Source organism: Athalia rosae, chromosome 1 (genome assembly GCF_917208135.1).
Source record: "Athalia rosae chromosome 1, iyAthRosa1.1, whole genome shotgun sequence".
Taxonomy (NCBI): domain Eukaryota; kingdom Metazoa; phylum Arthropoda; class Insecta; order Hymenoptera; family Athaliidae; genus Athalia; species Athalia rosae.
The window spans coordinates 24,607,225-24,623,007 of NC_064026.1; the positions used below are offsets into that span (position 1 = coordinate 24,607,225).

The following is a 15,783-nucleotide window of genomic DNA, read 5'->3' on the forward strand; positions in this document are numbered from 1 at the left end:
TCCCTTCCTTCCTTTCGCTAGAAAAGTCGAACGAAAAAAACAAACAATAATAATATACATATATGTATACGAATAAGGTCAGTCTCGTACTTCCGGGAGAAAATTAATAATACTCGAGTAAAATAAAGAGAAGAAAAAAGAAGCCGATTCTATATTACAACGTGTGTAATAATTGAGCTACCGAAAAAAATGTCGTTTCCGGTGAGTAGTTGTATTTTCGAAAAGGATCGAACCTTTTTTTTTTTTTCTAAAAGTGCGGTTATCGTATGTAATATGGGAATATATAAGGGGGTGGGGAATTCATTTTTCCCAAAACATAAATATAAAGGTTGCTACCTAAATGTAAAAATTGAATAAATAATTTGAATAATTTTTCGAATGGTTGCATAAAATTTGATATGTTTTTACTGAAAATATATTATACGTTGAGAAAAAAATATTAGCTCGTAAACCGTCTGTGGATGAATAAAGTTGGGGGGGGGGGGGAGGGAGGGGGTGTCGTGTGGTAGAGGAGGCGGGTCGTCGTATCCGGAAATTTATTACGTCAGTTTAAAGTCAGTTTTATCAAAGTCGTAAGCAATGCAAACTTAAACCTTTAAAATTATCCGTGTATTACATATTTTGTACACGTATCAAACCGCCTGTAAGTGCATAGGATATATAACCGAGGGAATAATTCAGCTGAATAATAAGCGGGGAATGAAATTTTTCAATGAAATTATATAACAGATATTACGTTAGGTTGATGTATATATTTCACTACACAGTACATAAATAAATAGATACTCGCGCAATTCCTGAGACCAGAGTAAGCTGTGTAGATATATACATATTTGAATACATACCTATATTTCGTTAGACCGCGCGGATATTCGACGATACGCCGTGATTTCAGGCGCTTCTCAATCCCGTAATGTGCATTCACGGAAGAGAGGAATTTATCTCCGTGTAATTAACCGATACGCCCGCGACTCTTTACCTTCGACCGTCATATACCTGCACACGCTCGTCGTGTACCTACGCATCGCGAAGGTACCATCGGCCCAATTTTTACAGCAGTCGAGGCCCAAGATTTTGACACGACGACGACGAACGTATCGTTACGCCGATCAGATAAGCCCGTACGTACCTAAAGTGTCATCCGGTTACCCGAAAAATTTTCGTTCACGTCGATCGTGATGATTTTTCTCATTCGCGATTGCGCCGGTATTCGGGATATTCCGATGGCCCTTGATGCACGGCGGTCGGGATACTTCCGTTACCGGCGAATAGATCAGGTTAGGTGGGGCCGCGGTTAATCACGGCGGTCGGCTGGTGGTAAATATATTTCCACAGTCCATCGGGAGGTCGGAATAGTTCGGTGGCCGATGTGTCAATTGCTCGGTATGGTTTAATTTTGATAACCTCGGCGACGTCGTACGTCCGACGACGGGAGGAAGGAGAGCCACGTTTCCTTAATCACTCGGAATACCTCGGCTGTTGCGCGGCAATAGATTAGTGTAAGGGATAGATGATGCAGCGGTACAATAAGCACGGGTTAGGCTCGCTCGGTATTATGGTAGTCGACGTGAGAGATCGTTTATACATATGCTAAGATCAGCGCGCGCGCTTGTTTAGATCGACGATGCTAATGCCCGTTACGATCCTGGGGAATGAATAATGGGCTGCTATAGTGAAATACACCAGGACATAAATATTGTATCTGGAGCGCTATATATTAAGCTGGTATCGAATACATTATCCCCTTCTGTTCTGCGTTTGTTCCCGAAGCTGAACTTCTATCTGATTGAGATTGTTGCCATGGGAATATGGCCCGCACTTGCGCTCATTTGTTCGACTTCCTAGTTATTTCAGATCCCCCGCAGTACCCGATGCATACTTATGTATACCAACCAACGTTTCACGTATATGTGTGTGTATTTCACTTCACCTTACATTTCCAAATTATCATTTCGTGCCAGCGGAGCGCACCTGGAGACGAGAAGCGACTTGGAACTCTGTAATCATCGACCGTCCGGTAACCTCCTTAACGAATTTCCATGTCACTCCACGGTTTGAAAAGAAAAGAAACGAAAGATAGAAAGCGTACGACGTCCGATCCATTTCATAACTACCCTCCAAATCAGATTCAATGGGATACCGAAGCAAACTAGACTAGCGACGTCTTTACAACGTAAACTTTATTAAGAATTTATTAAACTTCTACCAAGTTGTCGTAAAAAGTTTAACGAGTTACACGAAAGTTGCCGGATTCAAAGTTTCCAAAAGTTTCTATGTGTAGTTCTATAGTAAAACTCGTCACGTATCTTAATTATGTATATAAAAGCTAATAATTGTAAAAAATATATATGTTTCTCCGACGAATTTTAATTAACGATACGCTTCAACGAAGACTGACCACGACATTTTTCCAAAAATAACGAAAAAATCCAATTCCGTTGGTCCGTACGTCGATTTCATGTGAAAATTTCTAATGGAATTTCCTCCTCCGTACGCTAAATTCTCTTCGCAAAATTCCACCGTATATATACCAAAATCCTTCGCGTATATGTGCGCTCTACTCCGCGCGTCGCATTCTGCTTTATAATTTAATTGTGCAATTACTTCGGAACATGATATCCAATACCCTGTAAAGGGTGCTACTATTAACAGTAATTACACGATAAATGTATACAGTTTAGTTTATCCACTCAACCGACCCGCCGCCGCCTCGCGGGTCGCTCGCCATCTTTTCATTTTGTTTGCGAGTAACAATGTCCACGGAGAAACTGTACACGGTTCGCACGTAACTAAATAATTTCCATCAAGTTGAAACAAATTATCCGCACATCGACTTGCGTTATTTATTGTAGTAAGTATATCGAACGGCTGAAATACGCGTGCGAATAAATGCAATTTGCAGTATACGTATAACGCGACGTGTAACCAAAGCTTGTTATATCAACGTATAACCCACACCGGCAATAATATGTAATATCCTTTAGCCGGGGGGTTACAGGTCTCCCTGTCAGCGAGTACAAAACCCAGCCAACCGGACTTCTACAGCGGTTCAAAACTTAATGGAATTTCCATGTGTACGCATTGTAGGTACCAAAGGACACGCGTTATCCAGGTATTAAAACACGTGTGCGTAGAAGTAAATCGTTTATCCTACCGCAACAGAAACGGAAACAACGACCGCGGCGAAGCTTGTACCTTGAATTATTCCTATACCGCCGTCTCGAGGGGAAAAAAAAAAAAAACAAAAAAACACGACGTTTGTCGAGATGGTATAAGCGCGAATTCTGCGCCGCCCTTGATTTCCCCACTCTCTACGGAACGATGGCACGTACGTAAAATAGTTGCACATTGTCATCGAAATAAATAACGATATCTCGACAAACTACTAACAATCCTAACGGTATCCCTGCGGAATGATTCACGTTTCGTCTGTTCGGCTGCAGTAAAAGTTCCCCCACTCGTATGTGTATATCACATCCGTATCTGCCTATTAGGATGGTTTTCATCGCGAGATTCGAGCATTTCTTACCAAAAGTTTCATCCGATCGAAAGATCGAATAGAATACTGTAAAACACGTTTATGGCGACGTTTTAAAATTTTTCGTAGTTCTTCTTTCGCATCGCCTTCTACTCGAACAATTATCTTCAGCACGATCGAACGATATCGGTTTGAAAAAAATCATCGCTTCTTTGGCAGAAAAATTACAGTACGAGAAAACCGGCGGACGATTCGACTCGTCTTCGCTAATTTTGTAGAACTGGTCTATTTTGAGCGTAAGCGTAAACGAATGGAACGTAAAATGCGAGTCGAGATTGCAAATGATAATTTTAGCGATACGACTGAAAAAGTTTTCCAGCGTATGACATGAAAAAGTGAAACAAGCAGTGGCGGAAGAAATACAAAGCAAAAATGTGAAATAACGAGAAAAAGAAGAAGATCGAGGACGTCTGTGTGCTCTAGAAATATACGAGTCGGTGTACCGGTATGTAGGTTACGAGGCAAGTTTAGAAGTGCTAAGCAGCGAGAAACTTTGTACTTTTCTTCATCGTACGCGAGCGATCTCTGAAAGGAACATGGGTCTGGTGCTTGCATAGGTATACTCCGTCCGTACACCGGTCGTCTATCCGAAGTCTACCACCAGCAGCAGGAGCAGACAGACGGAAGGAACGAAGGGAAGAACGTAGTCGCCGCGCTGCGCCACGTTGAAAACGAAACGGGTATACCTATACATATACATATATAACGGGCGAAATAACACGTTTCTTCTCTTCTTCTTCTTACACCACCACCACCACCACCACCACCACCACCGCAACACCGTCATTCGCCGCACGAGAAAAGCTTCTATACAAACCCGCGTTAGTTACGTTCTTAGTATAATTTACTGTTATTGCTTATAACTCGCCCATAAGGATTAACGATTCGGCGTGATAGTTCATTTACATTACATTTATACCCTGAGTATAATATAGTGAAGCGAAACGACTCCTTCTCTTCCGGTGAAAAAATTGGTTGAGGGAAAGAATAAAATGTACGAGCCGAGCACACGTTTCAACGCCGCATTGGCGGTGAAAAAAATTCGTAAGCTCAGGATCGGGGGAAAAAAAAAAAAAGAAAGGATTTCTACGTCGATTCGATACCGAATATCAAAAATCCCCCGTGCGCGGCATCCGTCGGGCGAATGGATCCTCTGATTTCATCGTTGATTGTTATATACCCGAATAAAAAGTTATTTTTTCTCCTCCACTTTCCATTAAGGGTCGAAACAGGTTTTCGTCGTACTCTTTCTTTTTCTTTTTGTTGTTTTTTTTTTTTTTCCCTTCTTCACGGTGAGAAACAGGTGTTCGTTCTATGAGTAAAAATTTTTAACGACCCGTACGGCCGTACGTGCAGGTCCCGAGATAACGTTTCAAGTGAGATTTACTTACCGCTACGATCGATTAAGAAATTCGGATTAATCCACCTCAGTTTTTGCATAGCGTTCTCACGACGATACGTATGAAGCGATCACTCACCTGAAACGAGCGAAGAAAAAACACATTTTTAATCAGTTTTAAAAAAAAATCCTTCCATGGCATACGTGCAGTAAATGAATTTTGTCCCGTGGGATAGAAAGATGTTGGCAATGAAGTGTTGAATTAGTTCTCGATAACCGGAGGATGTACAAACACTAAACGATTTACCCGCGATTCCGAGAATCCACAATAGGTGGCTTCGTATAACGAATGAAGTCCTACGGGAAACGGATTTTCCGGGAAGCGTGAATTTAACGGGTGCGGAAGCTATACCCTTCCCTCATTCAATTTCCACCCACTCGTGGCGTGCATATACTGAGCAATTTTCATCTTTTTTCTCTCCTTCGAACTTCTTCATATTTTATTTCCGGATTATCTTTGAGGGAATGCCTTTTTTTTCCTCAATCCTCTTACGACGTTTTCATCGAAAATCGGAGGTAAAAGGAAAAGAACTTACGCTTTTGTCAGCAGTTTTTTTTTCCCTTCTACTTTTCCTTGTCTTTTTCTTTACAAGAGACTGCTGAATTTTCGGGGATTGTACCCAGTAGACCAGTGTACGACGATCTCTACAATAAAGAGGCGAATCAACGCGATCTAATTCCCCCGCAATTTCTATACCTTTGATCTAGAAAATTAAAATCTTCGACAATCGTTCCGATCGATCTATACACGATATCGCCCAATGGATTACTACTTAACGACAAGTTTCGAGTGATCTTTATTTCGCTGTGAAAAAAACTCGAGACAATCAATTTCATCGATTCTCATTTCTCCCGAAATCTTATCTTGGTGTAAAAAATTCTCCTAAAAACGGTCACGCCAACGAAAGTAATGGTACAGTATAGGTATGTGTAATAAGAAGTGAAAAATTAAAAGAGTCCTCGTCGATCTTACGCGCTGGTCGATACGTACATGCGTACGATTTTCGATTCGTACAAGAGTATAAGTGACGTAAAATATGGGAATAATAAAAATGATAACAACGATAATGATAATAATGATGATAATAATGATAATAATAATAGGGAGGTCGCAGGTTGGATAGCGGGAAATTTTATTCCCAGGTTTTATCTCGAGTATTAACGTTATATCATACGCGTTGAGGATCTTACGCCTTTATGAGTTTTCCTTGTCTTCTTCCGAGCTGATGGGGATTTGGTTTCTCAGAGAAAATCGAGGAAACTTTGCCCCTTTCTCCATTATACCTCTCTTCCTTTCTCTCTTCCTATCTATACCTCGCTTTCTTTCTCTTTCACTCGTAGATTTAGTCGAGCACACACACATTCATTCACATGTTATATATATCTATATATGTATATATATATATACATATATGTACTGCATAGAAGAATGCTCGGTAATGAAGAAACTTTGGAAACTTTGAACCGATCGATTTTAGATTCAAGCTGCATTATTCCATCTCAATTCTCTTCTGTATAAATTCAATGCCCGCAGTTGCAACATCTACTCTACCTTGGGGAGCTCGTAATTTTCCATCGTTAAATTCCATGAAAATGTTACATACCGTAACACGATTTCGTCAATTGTTGTTACAATTGTTATCGTTATTATTATTATTATTATTTGTCAGACAATTTATGTTCTTCAATGTTACGATCTCCGTTTCAATGCCCGCGTGTTTCCGGTACGAAGGATTTTTTAATTATCAAAGGCAATTCCCACCACATATAATACCATTACGTTCAACGGGAATTCAATTTATAAAATAATGAATTTTTCTCCGAACATTTCCGAGCTTTTTCAATTTAAAATTACTTACCTACGTATTTACTAGGTACGTAAGTACGTATGTACGTACGTACATCGGTAGGTAAATAATAAAGTACGATACATAGTCAGGGTGATTGAGAAGAGATGTAGAGTCGATAATTACAACAATTCTAGTCCAATAAAGAATACATTATATTGAAGAAAAGGAAAGAAGATGGTAAAAAAGAAAAATAAAACTCTAATCAAATTTAATTGAACTATCAATAGCACACCCAAAGTTTAATTCACTCCATTCGAATGACGCAACGCGCAACGTAATTGGACTGTAAATTTAATGTGGACAATATAACGCGAAAGAGGCGTCTCTATATTACGTGTACTACTTATTCACAGCGTATCCATGTATCATACACGGGGTGTCGGATAATGATAATGACGATAAAAAAATTATCATCCAGCTAATTATGTACGGCAATGTACGCGATAAAGAATAAAATTGAAAAAAAAAAATGACTTCTTTCACTTTTTATACTTCTTCAATATGGAGAACCGACGGGGTACTGAATTTTTCATCGAACAAAAATGCGAAGATCAAAGGAACTTCATCTCTTTTCGGAAGAAGTTCATTTTGCGTTACATATTCGATAGGCGCACGAATCATACAATCACATATGTATCGTATCTCTGCATGAATATGCAATAAGCATGAGTTGTGTTCTATATTTAAATCGTGACGTTATACACAAAAACATGAACGCAAAGTCAATAAGTAGGTACCCGAGTATGTACAACCAATTACGTGGATCATCGGAACAAAGAGACGTGAAAGGTAACAAGGTTAGGTGGGATTGAGCGTCTGCCGTATAGTCTACATTGCAATATGGCGTCGTTGGTGTTTTATATACCGCACACACATAACCGCATAATTGTTGTACCTATGCACGTGTACCCGCACATACGCACCAAGTATAACAAACACAAATTATTCGAGCGTAACAAGATGAAAAGAAAATGAATTTATGAGGGAGGTTCTTTTTGCTTTTTTCTTTCTTTTTTTTCTTTCTGTTACTTCCTTTTTCATCATCCCGAACTCAGAAGAGACGAGTAATTCCTTTGACTTCGATTTTTCGTTTCCTTTTTTTTCCCCCTCGTTTTCTTTCCTTTTCGTATTGAATAAAACTTCGGATATTTTTTTAAATTAAAATTTCTCTTTAATCACGCGTATAAATTGGACTTTACCTATATCCGTGCCACATAACTTGCAAAGCCGAAATTCGAAACAGAAGAATATATATATATTGTGTATGGAATTATGGATGGAGATAGCTGTGATCTTTATTTGGTAAGAGTCAAATAATTTTGTAATAACGTGATTTCTCCGAAAAGAACTTTTTCTATTGTTAATCTTTTTTTCCCTTAACCCCATTTACCCATCCCAATTAGGGTGGTCCTTAATTAGGGTATTTTCGAATTTCTATGCTCTTAGAGGCTTAAATGGTTCGAAATAGACGACAAAGTTTCAGGTCTCTATTTTAATCTTAACCCGAACCACCCAAATTTTTAATTTTTTGCTACGGCTGAAATAATTGCTCGACAAATTTGAAACTTCTTTCTCACTATAGCAGTTATCTTCGATAATTTTAACAGATTTTTAGCTATTAAAATTATTGTAATGCAACTGGGCGAAAAAAAAAGTTTTTTCCCCCCTAATTCTATTCAAATTACTTTTGTTATTTTTCCCACTTGTTTTGGGCCTAACAATCAGTATTAATGAAAAAAGAAAAAACGATAATTTCTAAGGGCGTACCTGAAAAAAATGGTATTTTCGCGTTTTTCCTATAGGTAGATGTATTTTACTCAAATTTAAGTTGATTAGACTAAATTTTCATTTTTTTTCAATACGCTCTTTTGGCATTAGTAACGAGACATGTATACACCTTAGTGTACGTATGTACAATTAACTTCTTCTGTTCCCTGCTTCCTTTCAAAGTGAAAAAATAAAGAAGAAAGAGAATAATTGCAGAATGGAGAAAAGTAATGATAATGATTATACCACGATATAACGAAGAACGAAAGAAAGAAAATGATGGAGAAATAAGAAAAAGTAAAAACCAAACTAGTGTATACTTTCACAAAAGAGAGAAACTGAGTTAATAGTCCGAACCTAACTTTTCATGTATAATTATTACACATATGATAACACCCATGTATACCATACCATGCGAGTATACCATACGTACCCCAGTTACGTGAGACATGCATTAATAATCTCGACGAGAAAACCGGAATCTAAAGTCCACCCGCGCGAATGTCTATTAAGTGAAAATGAATAACGACAATAACGAAAAAAGTGAAGAGAATTATTTCAAGTAAATAAATGAATAAATAAATAAGGACGGGCGCGGTGTTACATACGATAGTTGCAAACTCGATAATAACACACCCGATGCCGGTCGACACGACACGTGATAATAAAAGTAATAACGATGATAATAGTAATGATTATAATTACATTGAAAATAAAAAAAAAAAAGAGAAAAAACTAAAAAATCTTTATTACACGGACAACGTGTAATATTTTCCCAGCTGCCTACGAAATATTGTGCAAAAGTTATAACGTTAATAACGATAATAATGACAATGATAATAATTTAAAATTTTCTTTCAAAGGCAATTACCCACGCCACCACCTCTTTTTACTTATTTTTTGATCGCATCTCACAAGCCACGAGACGTAGTATGGAGATATCGAAGCTTTAATAAATTTATTTTACAATAAATCACGTCTTTCCATACATTTACGTATGAAATGTAATACGTACACGTGTACCCACCCGTGTGTATAATGTACAATATGTAAGTGACGCCCGCCATCGATTGTGCGGTATAAATATATGGGTATTACATAGGTATAGGTATTGACATAGATATACATACATATGCATACTAGTAGGTACGTGTGGGTGCGTATACATATGTATCTATGTACGTTCATATGGGTGTAGATAAACGCGCGGATAAACGACTGCAAACATTCTAATAAATAGCGGTTATTGCGAAATTATTACAAGACCGGTTTTCCCCGTTGCGTTTGCAACTGTAGCAAAAGTAACAGCAGCAAAAGCAAGAGCAAAAGCAGCGAGAGAACCGCGTTACCGGCGGAGCTAATAAAGTTACGCAATCCTTGGATTCGGCTCGGTTTGCTTGATTTGTTAAATCGGATTTGTTAGATTTATTAACCCCCCCCCCTCTGTACGTGTACGGTTGGCGCGTACACTATATGTATGTATATACAACAGGCTATACATTGACAATTACAAAGTACATACGATGAACGCCACTTCCGAACAGACGCGAAAAGACGTTGGAATTTATCGATTCGAATCCGCTTTTTATCCGCCGCGCAACAGAGTTCAGGTCTGACAATAAGACCGAGCAACTGCAACGGGGGAAAAGCTCGACGTCAAAGTACAGAGGCGCAAGTACACGCGTACGTGTGTTTATGATAATATAAATGGACCATCGAAGCGGCCAAGCATCCGAAGATTTACTCGGCGCGTACCTAACTCGTTAACTGAACGTGTAAATAAAATAAATCAGAATTAGCCGGATTCGGTTTTGGCGGTACTTGGCGACGGTCCAACTTGCTTCGATTATTGTTCGCTTAATATTTATAGGAGACTATGGGAGAAACGAAGCGCGGTACGTACAGCGCTCGATATTGAAAAATTACTCGTACGAACCTGAAAATTCTTATCACGTCGGCACTTTCTTATCTCTCCTCCTATCACGCGGTGACTCGGGATCTCTTCGACTCTGGATACTATTTACGAGATTATTTATACGCGCGTAATACACCTGCACCGATCGCTGAATTTTTAATTACAAAGATTTCCATCCAAATTTTTTCATTCAATTCCGAACTTCCAACGAGTTTATCGCCCTTCTTTTTTTTTTTTAGTCTCTTCCGCGAATCCATTTTTTAACAAAAAAATTCCATCTAAATTCCTTTAACCTCGTCGTGTGATAATCTTATATTATATGTTATTATATATTTCGCACCCTTTTTCTCAATTTAAGAAGTGATGAAAGAGAGAAGGGGGGCCAGGGGGTAGTGGTGGTGGTGGTAGTGGTGGTGGCAAGGAAGGGCGATTTTTCTTAAGCCTATTAATAGGATTTAATTAAACTTTGCCCACTTAATTGGGATTATTTACGACCCTACGATCTTCGCCGCGCCTAATTGGACGCGAGGCTAAAGACTGCTTTGCTGAGCAAATGCTACGTACATATATATATATACACACACACACAAACGCATGTACGTAGGCACACGTATATAAATATATTTATATACTCCGTTATATACATAAAAGAGAAGAAAATACTCGCGTAATCTTTTATACCCCGTGACGAGAAGACTCGATCGAATCGTCCGACACACGAAACGATCGATTTATTACAACCGTAATGATCGGTACCTGATTCACCTTTCGATCTCCGATCGATGTATCGTATACCAAGTTATATATACATATATTTATATATACTCACATATATGTATACACGTATAATCCCTAATTTTCAGATATTCATAATCATTTTGACTTTCTACCCGCGTTCTTCGGTTCTCTTGAAAAGTTCGAAAACCAATTTTCCAAACTATAGCGTGATAATATACGTTGAAATGACATCAAGAACCGATTACATTCGTGGGATATCAGTAAGGAAGAATTGAAAATTGAGTAAATTTCTCTGAAAATTATTACACTGAGATAATGCTCGAATGAATTGTACGGTCGAACACAGCAGACTACGTATGCGATATATAGCACGCAGAGAAACATAAGAAGGTTTATAATAAATTGTGTTCCAGATTGGAAAGTAGAAACGAGTAACTCGCTTATCTAGATTCACTCGAAAGTATATAAACGAAAGCCAATCTCACATACATATACATACATACAGATAATATGGACACGCTGTATGGAGCGACAAAAACCAAAGAGAATGAAAAAATTCGAGAAAATGAAACGAAAGAAATTAAAACTTGTCCCTCATCCAGTCGACGCGTAGAGAGATGTTTCCATCATTTTTTTTTCACCTGATTTGAGAAAATCAATCGATTACTTACGCGGTCGTTGCCGAAATGAAAACACATGTTGCCATTAGTGTTTTACAACATATTTATCGATATTATATGACAACAATTACGCAACTATTCCATTGTTGGAATCTTATGCGATATATATGATTAGTCACACTGCACACTGTCGCCTATCGATTCCATTGTTCAATAACATCTGCGTTTAAAAAATTATCCGTTTTTATCCATTCAAACATATGTATTATAGTTTAGATATGAATGTGTGTAGACGTACATACTGATATTGTAACTTTTCTCTTACAGCTGTAGCAGTTGCACGGCGAAGCGATTCGAACGAAGAATAAAAATAATTATAATAGATAGGTATAAGAGAGAAAGAAGAAGGAAAAAAGGTACTTTTGACGTTACCTTCGACATTTGTCGAAATGTACGACATATTCATATTTCACGTCATTTGCACTACGAGAAAGAGGAAAGTAGAATGGGTGAGTACGACGACGATGACGTAAAGTTCAGCGGAAGAATGTATTGAAGATAAATAACTAACCAAACATGTAGACGAATAAAATTTGTGTGAAACAAAAAAAAATCTTTGCCGAAGGTTGTTCCGAATTTATCGTACCTAATGTATCTGCAGATCTGGGTCACAGAAATACATGTGTATACACGAGATATATTGAAAATAATATTTCGTAATAAATAATGATCGATTTCCATTTGTTATAAAATCGACGTACATCGCTTACTCCCGCGGACACTTATATCGCGCTACGCTTCTCTTCGACAATAAAATTAAAGACGAAATGGAAAGAAAAAAAAAAAAAATTGATGAAAATCGTTCTCGATCAGATTCCATTTAATTTCCACATCGCTGTACAAAGCCATTGTTACAGCAACGAATAACATCTCGAGTTCAATTGACCCAGTGGCATTTTGAGTCGATCTTTGCTGCAGTCACGACTTTATAAATACGATCTTTAAAATACAATTTGTACATTTCTTTTCCTCATATTTTTCTCAACTTGTTTCCTTTTTTTACGTTTATTATTATCATATTTATTTTCCGACGTAGCAATCATCCGTTTCTAGATCATATTAACGCGCTCTGGAACAGAGCGAAGAAAGAGTAGAATAATTCGATTCAGCAGCGCAAAATTGAAAAGAAAGGGAAAATAAAAAACGAGAGAAAGAGAAAAAAGGAAAGAAACGGACACTTTATTTTTACCTGCCACACACCTGCGGCAAAAGAAATTTTGTAATTCGATCGTAGGTTATACGAGACGGTCCAGGTACCCGTCGATCTGATTTTTTTTTTTTTTTTTTTTTTTCTTATTCCAGATAATTTTTTACGCGCTATCCCAAAGCGCAGAAACTAAAGTCCCATAGAAAATAATATAGGCATACCACGTGGTACGTATACCCGGTTAGGTTGATTGTGGATCGTTTCGCGGCTACCTTAGCCGTGTGTATAGGTGTGTACACGTAGATCGGGTGCAGGTTAGGTTGTTCAGGTAAGCGAAAGTAATATCCTAAAGGACTAAAGGTAAAGAAACTCAATTCTTTGTTACAATGTGAAGTCAAGCGATCCAGAGACAACACGTGCTCGTTTTAGTTTTAAGTTTCGCGCCAATATGTTATATTTTTACTTTTTTTTAATAGATTTTTGAATTTCGAGAAGTATCGGTAGTCCGGCGGTAGATCGATTGAGCGGATCGATTTTGGAAAATTCATCTGGTTTTTTTGCTCGATTGTTTTTTAAGGAGCAGAAGTAAAGTGAAAAAGAAAAAACAAATGTACGAGTCACCCGTTCAGGATAGGTTATGGTTATGGTAGATAATAGACAGGTGAAACAGAACGAATGTCGTTCCACGTTAACTATGCCAGAAAAGGATTGTCTGGATTTTTATTTTTCGTTCAATTTCCTCTCACAATCCATTACGCATGCTGCAAAGCTACGGAACATTGTCGAGTTATATTCGTTGCAAGTAAACTCGGGAGTAGCCACAGCAGTCCCCGTGGTAATCAAATAGACTTTAATTGGCATCTTGAACGTCCAATTAAAGAGATCGAAGATGGAGACGTACGGCGTTAAAGCCGTGCTTCTAAATCTACTTTCACCGATTCATCATCCTTGAGAAATGATCCTCGACTTACCATATAATACCTGCGTTCGATGTGTTCCACCGTAATTCGAGCAACCCCCGATTCGGGCGTATCAGGACTACCGAAAGCGATCGAAATTCGGAGAAAAAAAAAAAGAAAAAGGGAACAAAAGAGAACGGACGAAAACAGATACGCGTTCGTAGAGTCTACGTCCTTTTTATCTCGTACATACGAACAGGGTGTTTCGAACGTTTGGACGATAAAATCATTTTATGTCATTACGGTTATACCTATACGCATGTACACCAACAGGGGTTGTCGATTTAGAATGTGCACGTTTATTTGTACATGGTAATCGACTCGACTGTATAAAAAAAAAAAAAAAGAAGGTAAAACGAGGAAGAACAAACTACATTCGTTCGATTAAAATCTCCGGATGGAGCGTGAATATATGTACATAATAAATAGGTACATGTCTGTATTATATGAGCATATTCACACATACATGAACATACTTTCTACGTGTATCATACATATATATATACACACGTACGTCGCGTATTAGAAAAAGGGTCGACTACCCGCAGCAGACCGCGGGTCGTTTTCATAAGCAATTCTCACGGATCACGTGACCGCGTAATAATTCCATATATATTCATGAAAGTTCACCCCCTTCATTCATTTATTATTATCGATGTTGTCGTTGTTATCGTTATTATTCTTTTACCTGTCAACTTCATCCCCTGTACTACACGGACATATACAAACATGTTCAAACAGTAAATCAGCTTCAACCCTCGATGTACACTTGGCTCAATCATTAGTGGTGTAGTTGGACACTAAGCGATGAGATTTCGGTTCGTACAAAATATCCCTAGTGCAATTCCGCCTAGCCGGCGGCACATTCCCCCTAGGAATATTTTGTGCCAACCTAAATTCCATCGCGTAGTGTCCGACTGCGCCACATATGATTCAGCCAAGTGTACATGTTTCTTCGATAAATAAATTCTCGATGGAATTAAATTTTTTCTAACAATAATCGGGAGACGGAAAAAATGGGTTAATGTGAAATTGAAACTCGAAGATAAATAATTTATCTCTCGGTTTTTCAATATACATATGTATGCGGTGTATATACAGGCTATAAAAGCTACCAACTATAGCCGCTGTACAATACGAAGCCTATGTATAGAAAGTTATTTCACGGCAATAATTCTTTGAGGTGCAAGAGCCCGGGCGTGACTCGGTCAAAAATGAAGTAGCTGCGTGCGAGGAGAAGCGGAGAAGCGGAGCAATAAATAAGGGCGTTATGAAAAATACCGGTATACGAATACGTAATTTAATTTTTCATTACAATCGAGTATTAAAAAATATCAAGTAATTGAAAACGGCCGAATCGTTTGTTGATAGAGAAAAAAATTAAAAATACAAAAAAAAAGGTCGTAACGAAAATCGACCGCATATATATCGATCGTTTCTACCTACGTAATATGTTCCGAATGTTAAATTCAACAACTTCTGCCTTCCCTGAAAGAAAATTAGCTTTTCCGTAACAAATCAACGTGCATGACAGCAGGCAATGAACCGATTGTGAGTCAGGTGCCGCATATCGAATAGCTGTCGCGTAAGTGCATGTTTCGAGTTGAAACAATTTCCGCCCGAGTAAATAAACTCACTACATAAAGGTATTATACATATATGTGGATACATAGGGATACGTCCTGGCGTGGTGAAAATTTCAGTGATTTTTTGCAAACGGAAAAAAATTTGAAAAAATTAATCAAAGATGAATCATTGAAAACGGTGAATCTCTTTTCTTCTTGTTGAGA

General features: G+C 38.1%; 1 protein-coding gene and 1 long non-coding RNA gene across 6 annotated transcripts in view; one reads left to right on the forward strand and one right to left on the reverse strand.

The window, feature by feature from the left end:
- Window positions 1-15,783, reverse strand: part of LOC105690951 (TOX high mobility group box family member 3-like) — a 117,678-nt gene that overhangs the window by 69,203 nt on the left and 32,692 nt on the right. The gene's annotated exons all lie outside the window — the stretch shown is intronic.
- On the forward strand, window positions 499-12,440 carry LOC125500407. 3 transcript variants are annotated; one of them, XR_007277789.1, is made up of 3 exons: window positions 499-3,983; window positions 4,096-4,218; window positions 12,155-12,440. It is a non-coding gene; the product is annotated as an uncharacterized LOC125500407 (long non-coding RNA). The 3 variants fall into 3 exon arrangements; XR_007277788.1 differs by having other exon boundaries at window positions 499-4,218; XR_007277787.1 differs by lacking the exons at window positions 499-3,983; window positions 4,096-4,218 and adding an exon at window positions 10,246-10,449.